Source organism: Neophocaena asiaeorientalis, unplaced genomic scaffold (genome assembly GCF_003031525.2).
Source record: "Neophocaena asiaeorientalis asiaeorientalis breed wild unplaced genomic scaffold, Neophocaena_asiaeorientalis_V1.1 scaffold150, whole genome shotgun sequence".
In the NCBI taxonomy this organism is placed as follows: Eukaryota; Metazoa; Chordata; class Mammalia; order Artiodactyla; family Phocoenidae; genus Neophocaena; species Neophocaena asiaeorientalis.
In genome coordinates, this window is record NW_020176571.1 from 8,125,193 (window position 1) to 8,137,636 (window position 12,444).

The following is a 12,444-nucleotide window of genomic DNA, read 5'->3' on the forward strand; positions in this document are numbered from 1 at the left end:
TACTCGTAAACACTATATAGTCATATATAGAACAAAACACAATAGAAACATGAGGAAAATTACAGAAACACAAATGTACTGGGACATTTAACATATGTCACTGTCTGACAGGTAAAATAAGCAATACATGAATATGAAGAGAGCTGAGTAGTATAATTAGCATGTTTGATTTAATCAACACTTACAAAATGATGTATGCTCCAAAACAATATGCCTTCTTTTTTAGTGTGCCTGAAGTATTTATAATCATTTAGTATTTTGCCAGAAGATAAGTTGAAGAAATTATACATTGAACAGATCATAACATGATCTCTCAGCATAAAGCAAGAGAAACTAATTTTAAACTTTAAGTTTAAAAGTTCTGTAGAATATCTTTTGAGTGAAAGAAGAAATTCACGGCAGGTATAGATCACATTTTGTTTATCCATTTATCAGTTGATGGACATTTGGGTTATTTTCCAGCCTTTGGCTTGAAAACATCATGTGTAATGCTGCTATGAGCATTTGTGCTCAAGGTTTTGTATGAACATGTATTTTCAGTTCTCTTGGGTACATATCCAGGATTGGAATTGCTGGGTCATATGGTAACTGTGTATTTAATTTTTCAAGGAACAGCCAAACAGTTTTCCAAAGCAACTGCACCATTTTTCATTCCAACCAGCAAATGTATGAGGGTTCCAACTTCTCTACATCCTCCCTAGCGCTTGTTATTAGCCATTTTTTTGATTATACAGCTATCCTGGGGGTATGAAGTGATATCTCATTGTGTTTTTGATTTTCATTTCCTTAATGACTAATCATGTCGAGCTCTTTTCATGTACTTATTGGTGACGTATACATCTTTGGAGAAATGTCTATTCAAATTCTTTGCCCATTTTTACTGGGGTTTTTTGCCATTTTATTATTGAGTTTTGAGGTTTTCATATATTCTGGATACAAGTCTCTTATCATGTTTGCAAATATTTTTCCCCATAATGTGGGGTTTTTTTTCACTTTCTTGATAGTGTCCTCTGAAATAGAAAACGGTTTTTGAAATTTATTTTATTGAAGTATAATTGATTTACAATGTTGTGTTATTTTCTACTATACAGAGAAATGATTTAGTTATACATATGCACTCTTTTTCATATTCTTTTCCATTATGGTTTATCACAGGATATTGAATATAGTTCCCTGTACTATACAGTAGGATCTTGTTGTTTAGCCATTCTTTTTATTTGTATGTATATATTTATTTATTTGGTTGCATCGTGTCTTAGTTGTGGCACATGGGCTCCTTATTTGGGGCACGCAAACTCTTAGCTGCAGCATGCATGTGGGATCTAGTTCCCGGACCAGGGATTGAACCTGGGCCCCCACACAGTCTTAACCACTGCGCCACCAGGGAAGTCCCAATATCCATTCTATACATAATAGTTTACATCTACTGATCCAAAACTCCCAATCCATCCCTCCCCCAGCCCACTCCCTCTTGGCAACCACGAGTCTGTTCTCTATGTTTGTGAGTCTGTTTCTGTTTCATAGATAAGTTAATTTCTGTCATATTTTAGATTCCACATATAAGTGATATCATATGGTATTTGTCTTTCTCTTTCTGACTTACTTCACTTAGTATGATAATCGCTAGGTCCATCCATGCTGCTGCAAATGGCACTATTTCATTCTTTTTTAATGGCTGAGTACTATTCCATTGTATATACATACCACATCTTCTTTATCCATTCATCTGTTGATGGACATTTAGGTTGTTTCCATGTCTTGGCTATTGTAAATAGTGCTGCTATGAACATTGGGGTGCATGTATCTTTTCAAATTGTGATTTTCTTCAGATATATGCCCAGGAGTAGGATTGCAGGATCATATGGCAACTGTATTTTTAGTTTTTTTAAGGAACCTCCATACTGTTCTCCATAGTGGCTGCACCAATTTACATTCACACCAACAATGTAGGAGGGTTCCCTTTTCTCCACACCCTCTCCAGCATTTATTATTTGTAGACTTTTTAATGATGGCCATTCTGACTGGTGTGAGATGGTACCTCACTGTAGTTTTGATTTGCATTTCTCTAATAATTAGTGATGTTGAACATCTTTTCATGTGCTTGTTGGCCATCAGTATGTCCAGAAAAGTTTTTATTTTTAAATAAGTTCAATTTTTTTGTTATTGTTGTCACTGGTGCTTTTGGTGTCATATCTAAGAAGGCTTTGCATGACGAAGGTCACAAATATTTACCACTATGTTTTCTCCTGGGGGTTTTATAGTTTTAGTTCTTAAACTTGTGCTTATGATCCATTTTGAGTTAATTTTGATATATGGTGTGAGGAGAGTCCAACTTCATTCTTTTGCAGGTAGATATCCCAACACTGTTGAAAAAAAATATTCTTTTCCTATTGGATGATTTGGACCCCTTTGTCAAAAATCAATTGACCAAAACATGTAAGAGTTTATTTCTAGACTCTCAATTCTGGTATGTGTATATCCTTGAGCCAGTAACATACTGTCTTGATTACTGTTGCTCTTTATTTTTTTTTTTTGGAAACTGATATGTGTGAATCCTCTGAATTTGTTCCTCTTTCAAGAAGGTTTTCGTTATTCTGGGTCCCTCGAATTTCCATATGAATTTTAAGAGCAGCTTGGACATATTACCAATCTGCCATCTTACCAATATTAAGTCTTCCAATCCATGAGCCTAATAATTTTTTTCATTTACTGAAGTCTTTTTAAATTTCTTTCATTCATGTCTTGTGGTTTTCAGTGTACAAATCTTGTACTACTTTTGTTAAGTTGATTCCTAAGTATGTTACTCTACTTGACACTGTTGTAAATGGAATTGTTTCTCTTTCTTATGGCTGAGTAATACTCTATGAGATAGACAGATATATATATTTACCACAACTTCTTTATCCATACATCAGTCAATGGACACTTAGGTTGTTTCCATATCTTGGCTATTGTGAATAATGATGAAATGAACATGGGAATGCAGATATCTCTGAGATTTTGTTTTCATTTTCTTTGAATATAAACACAGAAGTGGAATTGCTGGATCACATGGTAGTTCTATTTTTAACTTTTTGAGGAATCTCCATACTGTTTCCACATGAGGTGATATCTCATTGTGGTTTTGATTTGCATTTGGTGGGGTCTTTATATGTCCCATAAAATGGAAAATGACCAAGGATGTCCCAGAAGAATTGTACAAAATAGGCATTAGGACATTGCCCTATTCTTGCTCTGTTTCTTGCAAATCTCTGCTTTTATTTTAAATAATAAGTATGACCTTTCATCTCACCAAAGTAGTAAGATTTTGGGTTCAATCTTTGGGATAGAATTAGATAGGAAAGTCCTCTTGACTTGCTTTGGTTTTAGGTTAGGAAATGTCAAATATCGCTACCATAATCCATTCTCAAGCCCATGACATTGTTAACATAGCATGACACACTGTCCCGCTGAATTCTCCTTCAGTCTTAGAATCTTCGATGGTGTAGAACTTCAAGAAGCCACTACCAATTGATAAGAGTTGGAGAATAAAGGGAAACCTATCTGCCACCTTTGTTGTGAGAGCTATTCAAGTCAACCTAGTTTAGGTGAAGGATATTCTTCTCAAGACTCAGACTAGCTCACCACAGTTCTGAACTAGTGTGGGAAGCTGACGTCACAGCCTTTGTTACTTGCTTTACTTTGCCCTCAAGGCACGTTTTCTTAGGCTGGGAAGTGATTGGTGCAAGGATGCATTTCAGTTTTGTGGGAGATTTGAAAATTTACAATCTTAATTCTCGACATCCTCCAATAGAGAGAAAAAAATAAATGAACAAAAGGAAAGAAGGCAAAAAGCAGAGTAAAGACCAAAGGAACAGTCAATAAATTAAGAAAGAATAAAAGAGCTAATGTATGACTCTTTGAAATCTGTGGCTAGTTCTTTTAAGACTAAGAATTTAGATGAATTTCTGGCAAACTGAATTATAAAATTGAGAAAACACCAATATAAAATATTAGGAATGAGAAAAAGGTACAACCGAGATATGGACATTTTAGCATTATAAATCAATTCCATAAATTTAATATTTTGAAAGTATGATTAAAGTAGATGATTATCAAGGACAATACCAATGACTAAAATCAACTTATGAATGAACTGAAAGATCAAAATAAATCAGTAGCATTTAAAAACTGAATGGTCATCAATATTCTACACCCAAACAAACCCAATACCAAACAGTTTTATGAGCAGGTGCTATCAAACATTAGGAATGTATGGATAATTCAGCACTTGAAAATGTTCAAATATAATCGATCACTTCTACAAATCAAAGGAGAAATTTTATGTAATCATTGTTATAGGTGATGAAAATTCATTTGATAACATTTAACATATATTGCTGATAAGCAATTTTCCCGAGTTTTTATCTTGAAGGTTTTCAAATCTTGAGAACTTTAAAGAACAGTACAATGCATATCCACATATCTTTTACCTAAATTCATATATTGTAATATTTTGCTACATTTGTACATGATCTACATATAATAAATCTAAAAATGAAGTAAAGATAAATGAAGATAGATATAGATATATACATTTTTATTTGCTGAATCATTTGAAATTACCTCAGACATTGTGACACTTTGCCTTTAAATACTTAAGCATATATTTCCTGAGAATAAGGACTTCTCCGGGAAAACCAATAAGAAAAATTAATAATTTCATAAAATTGTTATATTCAAATTTCCCCAAACTCCATTTATAGGTATTATTACTTTTTTATCTGCCTGATTATGAGTAAATCAAGAGTCAAGTATCCTATTTGATTATTTTTTAAGTGTCTCCTGATAAACTCTTTCAACAAAAATTAAAGCCTGTTTTCTTAATTTGATTCAACAATTGCTATCTCAAACCAATAGCCAACATCATACAGACGGGTTAAGATTTTAAGAATAAACAATCCATCCATAAATACTAGAGGAACTATGGAGAATATTTACAGAAAACCACAAAACCCTGGGGTGGGGAAGGATTTTCTAATTATGGCAACAATAGTTCAAAAAGAAAAACACTGAAATATTTGACTAAATACAAGCAAAAATACTTATTGGGCTAAAAAGGTCATAAACAATGATGTCATTGGATATCATTCTTAATATTAGTACTAGTATACGTTTTTATATTTTCTCCCATTTTTAGTTTTTTAGTGGGAAATTGGTTGAATAGCGTTTTGCCATCTGGTTATAGCCCATTTTTAAAAACTAAAAGACATAATTATTTTATAATTTTATTTTTATCAAAGTTATACATGCCCAGAGGTACCTAGTGACACCAGTTCTCACACCATACTCTCTCCTTGGCATAATGTAATTTGTTCCTGAATTTAGGGACTTCTCTACCTTTCACAAGCATAATGTCAGATGCTCTGACTTTCAGAAATCTCTAGGATGTCCTTTCCAAGAACAGTGTAGGAATTTGTTCTCCGCAGAGCTAGGAAAACAATGATACTAAATATCAACAACAAAGCTGAATACAGAATGCCGAGGAATGTAGAGAATCCAGTTAAAATCACTTTACGTACGACGAAAACGTGGTGCTGCCCCGGTTCTTCCTTACTCTTTTCATGGATTATATTGAAATCCTACATTCTACTGTCACCTACCTAAACGAAATTATAAATCATGAGAGAAAGAATCATTGAAAAAGGGTCATGCACATTTCTGGTTTTGATTCATTTTAGAATGTATTAATATTTAGACTTGCTAGAATTTGAAGTAGTTTTAAATTGCTCTAATGTACAAAATTCTAAGCCTTCACCACCATTTTGTCTTGAAGGAAAAGGTCACAGAGCACTTTGAAAAACACACTGTGCTCTCTATTACCTCAGCCAAATGTGAACTGTGGCCAGTAATTCCGCCAGCATCTTTCCACCTATACATCTCCGGTCTTCTTCCCAGGCTGACTTCCTCCCTTGGCAAATTTACCTTGTCTGGAGTCACAGCTTCTGGGAGCAGCTCTGCTTTTGGTCGGCTATGCCTGTCTCAAACTTTTATGGCCTCACTTTTCTTCCACTGTGCAAATACTAGATCAACTAACATCTGCTCCAGCCATAAAGATTAACTCCTCTTCATTTATATTACCTTATAATCTGCAAAGTACTGAAATATTTAGTGATGGTTTTCCTGCTACCATAATAGTTGGGTGTATCTATCTTTCTCCCCGACCACCAGTTGATTCCCATGCATTCTTTATCAGCTTCAAGTTTTCCTGGAACATTATGAGGAAACTATGATGCCTAATTTCTCAACACCAGCACTACTGACATTTAGGGCTGAGTCATTCTTTGTGGTGGAGGACTGTCCTGTTCACTGTAGTATCACTGGCCTCTACCCACCAGATGCCAGTAGCATTCACCCTACTACACCCCCTACCACCAGTTGTGACAACCAAAAATGTCTCCAAGTATTGCCAAATGTCCCTGGAGAGTGGGGGACAAAATTATCCCCAAGTGAAAACCACTGTTGTAAAGGAAACCTGACTGTTGTAATATATATATAAAGGTGCCTTATAAGCCGTGCAGTTGAGGAATTATTCTATTTTTTTAATGCTGTGTTTTTGCCAGTGTGTTGTAGAAGAATATGAGGGTAGAGTGCTTGCAAAGCATAAGAAGGTGGTATTTAAAGGGCATTGTAATAGTTCATTGTCTGCATGGAAGCTGCCATATGAGAAAAACAGAGAGCCTGTAAGGATGTCTCAAAAGAGGTTGTGACCCACAATACAGATCATCCCTGATATAAAAAAGGATCCTATGGACTTTCCTGGTGGTCCAGCAGTTAAGACTCCGTGCTTCCACTGCAGGGGGCGAGGGCTCGATCCCTGGTCAGGGAACTAAGATCCCGCATGCCACGGCCAATAAAAATTTAAAAATTTTTAAAAAGGGATCCCATACTTAATTTTGATAGAAATTGACTCAGTGTCTCCACCTACCTTAAAATTGACCAACGCGGGCTTCCCTGGTGGCACAGTGGTTGAGAGTCCGCCTGCCGATGCAGGGGACATGGGTTCGTGCCCCGGTCCGGGAAGATCCCACATGCTGTGGAGCGGCTGGGCCCGTGAGCCATGGATGCTGAGCCTGCGCGTCCGGAGCCTGTGCTCCACAACGGGGGAGGCCGCAGAGGTGAGAGGCCCGCGTACCGCAAACAAAAAAAAAAAAAAGAAAAGAAAAAAAATTGACCAACGGTTTATAAGGACACAGAGAGCATAATATAGGAAAATATTTACCATTAAGTCTGGTCAGAAAATGTATGATCAGTCAAAGAGTCCACTTATTTGAGTGTCCATGAAGAGCAATATGGTTTATCCATTATTTTTTATAGGGTTCTTAAAAAGTAAAATGTTCAGGTGGATAAAATTTCAAACCGTCTTCTGTCTCACCTTAGATTTGATGAAACAGTATTACATTGACATCCATGGTTAGATAACCCTGGAGGGTACATCAATCTTTTATCCAGGGGTTGGTACGTCTTCTAAAGGGGTGAGGGAAAGGAGCCAGGCCCTGGGTCCAATGAAACTGCCAACCTCCAGGTCTGATGGAGATGGTTCAGGCACACGCTGTAGGGGGGCTGATGTGTCTGATTAGCTTTCGTGGGACTGACTTCACCCTTTACTTATGTTTCTACATACTTTCCTTGCTGCCCAAGTGAAACAGGCAGTGTAGTTGAGTGAAAAGAATCTGGATTTTAGAGATAGAAAGGCTGAGTTAAAGTTCTGGGTTTGACAATTTCTACGTGGTGTTGGGCAAGTTACCTCTGCACTTTAGTGCCTTCTTCCGTAAAACAGAGTGAGAACCTACTGTATAGCACAGGGAGCCCTACTCAGTGCTCTGTGGTGACCTAAATGGGAAGGAAATCCAAAAAAGAGGGGATATATGTATACGTATAGCTGATTCACTTTGCTGTACAGTAGAAACTAATACAACATTGTAAAGCAACTATAGTCCAATAGCAATTAATTAAAAAAACAGATTTAATAAGAATTGAGGCACAGCCCGGTCACACTGCGTGTGGGATGCCCCACAGCCTTCCTGACAGCCGGGAAGCCTTTGTTGGACCCGTTTGCTGCTCCCTCTGAGTTCTTACTGTCCAGTCTGCATTTCACCTTCTGGACTTTGTGTTGTCCCCTGGAGACAATTTGTCACTCTGATACACAGCACCCCAAACCCCTCTCCTCCAAAACACCGCTGACTAAAGCCGTGTGTGAGTGCCCCACGAAGTCCTGTGAGGCAGAAGAGGAGCTCACACAGCAGGGCACAGCATGACAACCAGGACGATGAGCTCCGTGCTGGGGCTCTGTGCAGTGTGACTACAGGAAGTGGCGGGTGTGGACTCTGAGCCAGGCGGTCCAGGTTCAGACTCTCGTTCCATCACTCACCAGCTCTGACCTTGGTGTCGGGAGAGGCGGTTGGCCGTGTCCTTGCTGGGTGCGCCAAGCCACAGCATCTCACCATCCTGACCTTGAGCCGTTCCGCAGCCAGTCACATAGAGGTCAAGTTGGTCAAGGTGTCCACGGTGTAGCTACTTTATCACTCACTCCGCGGGGAGAGGGGCTGGTCTGTCTGCTGCTTGCTATAAAATGTGCTGAGACTCTGACCCTCAGTTCCTCACAGGCTGCACAGCCCACGGTGTGCATAGCTGACGCCCCTGCGGGACTTAGGGGAGGGGAACCCAAGTGGCTGTGTCCTTGTACCTGCTGTGCTGTGTGTAGTGGACCATCTTGCTTGCCCCCTTCAGTCTCACTGTCTACTTTCCCACCAGTCAAGTGACGGTGAGTCCACCGGGCTGTGGCTTAGGCTTATCCTTTGCAGCCTTGCTACTCTTTGCCATTCTCTGTGACGTTGGGGCTTTTCGCTGACACCTGGTTAAGTTGGCTTAACTTCCCTGTGCCTCAGGTTTTACATTCAAAAATGGGGAAGATAATAATAATAGTACTTAACTCTTGACTAAACAGCAAGGTCCTACTGTACAGCACAGGGAACCATATATATAAGAAAAAAAACCAGTACGTAACTCTTAGTGTTGTAAGGAATGAGTCAGCTAATATAAGTTAAACATTTATTTATTTTTTTTATAAATTTATTTCATCTTTGGCTGCGTTGGGTCTTCACTGCTGCGTGCGGGCTTTCTCTAGCTGCGGCGAGTGGGAGCTACTCTTCATTGTGGTGCGCGGGCTTCTCATTGCGGTGGCTTCTCTTGTTGCAGAGCACGGGCTCTAGGCACGCAGGCTTCAGCAGCTGTGGCGTGCAGGCTTCAGTAGTTGTGGCACATGGGCTTAGTTGCTCCGTGGCATGTGGTATCTTCCCAGATCAGGGCTTGAACCCGAGTCCCCTGCGTTGGCAGGCGGATTCTTAACCACTGTGCCACCAGAGAAGTCCCAAGTTAAACATTTAGAACAGGGCCTAGCACGTAATTATGCCCAGACTAATGCCATGATGCTGAGTTTGATTTTCTCCTCTCTGTTCCCAACTTCTTGGATTGCCTTCTAAAACTCAGAATTCTGCCTTTCTTTTGCAATGAAATTTGCTAGTCCTTGTCCCACTGCTAGTTAATTGGGGCCATGCCTTGTGGGCTTACTTTTTTTTATTTTTAATATTTTAAGTTTATTGGAGTATAGTTGATTTACAATGTTGTGTTAGTTTCAGGTGTACAGCAAATCTGTGGGCTCACTTTTCCCAACCAAAATGCTTAATAAAGACAGTTCTCTTCCCTAATCAGAATTTTTTCCAAAGCTCTTAAATTAAAGATTGTTTGTTCTCTCTCTGTTACAACAGAAGTGGTATTCAAATCATGTGACAGCCACTCATGCAAGGGCACTGACTCATCAGAGCTCTCTAGAAGGTAAGTAATACAGCAGAAGATCAAGCTTAGCTGTAGAGATCTATGTATGTTTTTTAATATAAAAATTTTAAATATTTTTCCCTTTCCTGCTTCTAAGAGGCTGATTGGCTAGCTAGGGAAACTTGTTGACCTAATTTGAGAGGAGGGGTATAGACAGAGAATTAAAGAAGCTTTGAGAAGGAGTGAGTCTATCTACATAGAATAGGAGCTATGTGCAGGGCTGGGGGGTGGTGCTGAAGATCCTGGAAGCAAAAGGAGGCAGATGAGAAGGAGAAGGAGGTCTGCAGGGGAAAGGGAGGAGACTAGAGTTCCTGGAAGGAAGGGGCCAAGATATTCCAGCTGCTCACAAGATGAATGAAACTTGGGGAACAGGCGGTGCCTAAAGAGGATTTTTTAAAGTTTTGACATGTGTTGTGTATGCATTTCTCCGGTTCTTGTCTCTGAGAAACATTTAAATAGAAACACTATTTTTTAATATAAATTTTTTTTTTAATATTTATTTTTGTCTGCGTTGGGTCTTCGTTGCTGCACGCGGGCTTTCTCTAGTTGCAGCAAGTGGGGGCTGTAGGTGCGTGGGCTTCAGTAGTTGTGGCTCGCGGGCTCTAGAGCACACGCTCAGTAGTTGTGGCGCACAGGCTTAGTTGCTCCAGGGCATGTGGGATCTTTCAGGGCCAGGGCTCGAACCCATGTCCCCTGTATTGGCAGGCGGATTCTTAACCACTGCACCACCAGGGAAGTCCCAGAAGCACTATTTTTGAAAGGCATTTCGGAGTGAAATTTGTATTTCTTTTGAATGTGACCCCAGGCTGAGGATGGCCTTAATGAGAGAGCCAATTAATGTCCATGTGTCTATTTATACATAATATTTATAAGTATAAACATAAATATAATTACTTGAAAGATGTTTATACATATAATATTTAAAACTCACACATATACATACACACATAATATACAATATCTGGAGATGCATTGATCATATATCATTTGAGACATGACATGTATTATGCGTCATATTACGTTTATTAAATACACACGTGTGCATGTGTCTGTATGAAAGCATCACACGTAAGTTAGGTCAAACACATGTACAACCTCTCCTTGCTTGCTAAGGCTAGCAGTGAAAGAGAAAAAAATGACTCTGGAGGTATATTAAGAAGGTTGTTTTTTTTTTTTTTAAGAGCTCCTGGAATCAGGTTTGTGGATGTGTGTGGCTCTCTGAGGCTTATTTGATGACAAAGAGGAAAGGCAGATCTCTTCCATAAAGGTATGAAAACATAGCACCTCTACAGGCAAAGAAGGTGAGGGGGTGACGGAAGATACTAAATAATGGGGAAGAGCCAGTAACTCTGGCTGGCAAAAGTAAACAGGCTTTACTTTTGCCAGTAACTGGACACTATCTATTTGTATTGCTTTTGTTAGCCCTGCACCACCTGGGTGCAAGTTCATCTGCTCACTGGTATCCACTTAGACTAAATATTTTTCCTATAGCTTAGTGGAATTAGCCTGGAGATTTGGTCAGAGTCAGAGAATATGTCACATTTTGCAGAGTACATCATCTCGCCATCGTTCTTAGCTTCTGTCTCCTTCAATCTCCTCTTCACATTAACCTCCCTGCTCCTTCACTGGTACAAATTCCTCCCTTTGTCTTATGTGTACTAGCTTGGACAACGATTTGTGTTATAACATGGCCCTACCCCAGGGCAATTCAAGCATTTTCTTCCAATCAAATCCCTCCCCCGAAATGGAATTCTTATGAATTAAAGCTGTCTCATCACCTCACATAATTAACTGGGCAATGAATATATTTGATCTTGTAGTGGAATCATATTTGATACTTAACTACGTGGCTCTTTTTTTTTAATCAATGTATTTATTTATTTTTGGCTGCGTTGGGTCTTCATTGCTGAGCGTGGGCTTTCTCTAGTTGCAGCTATTGGGGTTTCTAGGCACTTGGGCTGCAGTAGTTGTGGCGTGCAGGCTTCAGTAGTTGTGGCACGCGGGCTTAGTTGCTCCGTAGCATGTGGGATCTTCCTGGACCAGGGCTCGAACCCGTGTCTCCTGTACCGGCAGGTGGATTCTTAACCGCTGCGCCACCAGGGAAGTCCCACTATGTGGGTTTTTAAAAACTTCCTTTTACTTGTCTTTTTTCCCCGCCATTCAAGGAGTATTAGGATTTACAAAGATGCAGATACAGAGACGATACAGAGAGAACAATTAAATCCTAAACAGATAAGCTCTTGAAAATAATTTTGTAAAGTCTGTAGCAGACAAAAAGTTCTTAAAAGCCATGTTTTCAATTACAAGAGCTGTAATTGAGAGGGAAATATAGTTTTTTTAATTCCCAAAGTCTGGCTTTAAATATCCAGAGCCGATTCCTGGAGGACCAAGAACATAATATTTACACCAGAACCACAGAGAGGAGTATGTGATGTCAGAAGAGCCTAGAGCATATAAGAGCTTGACCAGCAGGCAAGAAAGTGAGGACTGTAGAGGGTGTGCTGAGGGCTCATTTGTGGGGCTTAGGGCTGCTACGCCCTCCTCCAAGGTCAAGTCTTTGCAGAAAAACAA

General features: G+C 39.3%; 1 long non-coding RNA gene across 1 annotated transcript in view; it reads left to right on the top strand.

Moving 5' to 3' along the window:
• LOC112391931 (uncharacterized) overlaps nt 1-11,125 on the top strand; it is a 62,191-nt gene extending 51,066 nt beyond the window's left edge. The window contains exons 2-3 of the long non-coding RNA XR_003001588.1: nt 9,807-9,873; nt 11,055-11,125. This is a non-coding gene — a long non-coding RNA (uncharacterized LOC112391931). The remainder of the gene's footprint in view (nt 1-9,806; nt 9,874-11,054) is intronic.
• Nucleotides 11,126-12,444: the final 1,319 nt, after the last annotated feature.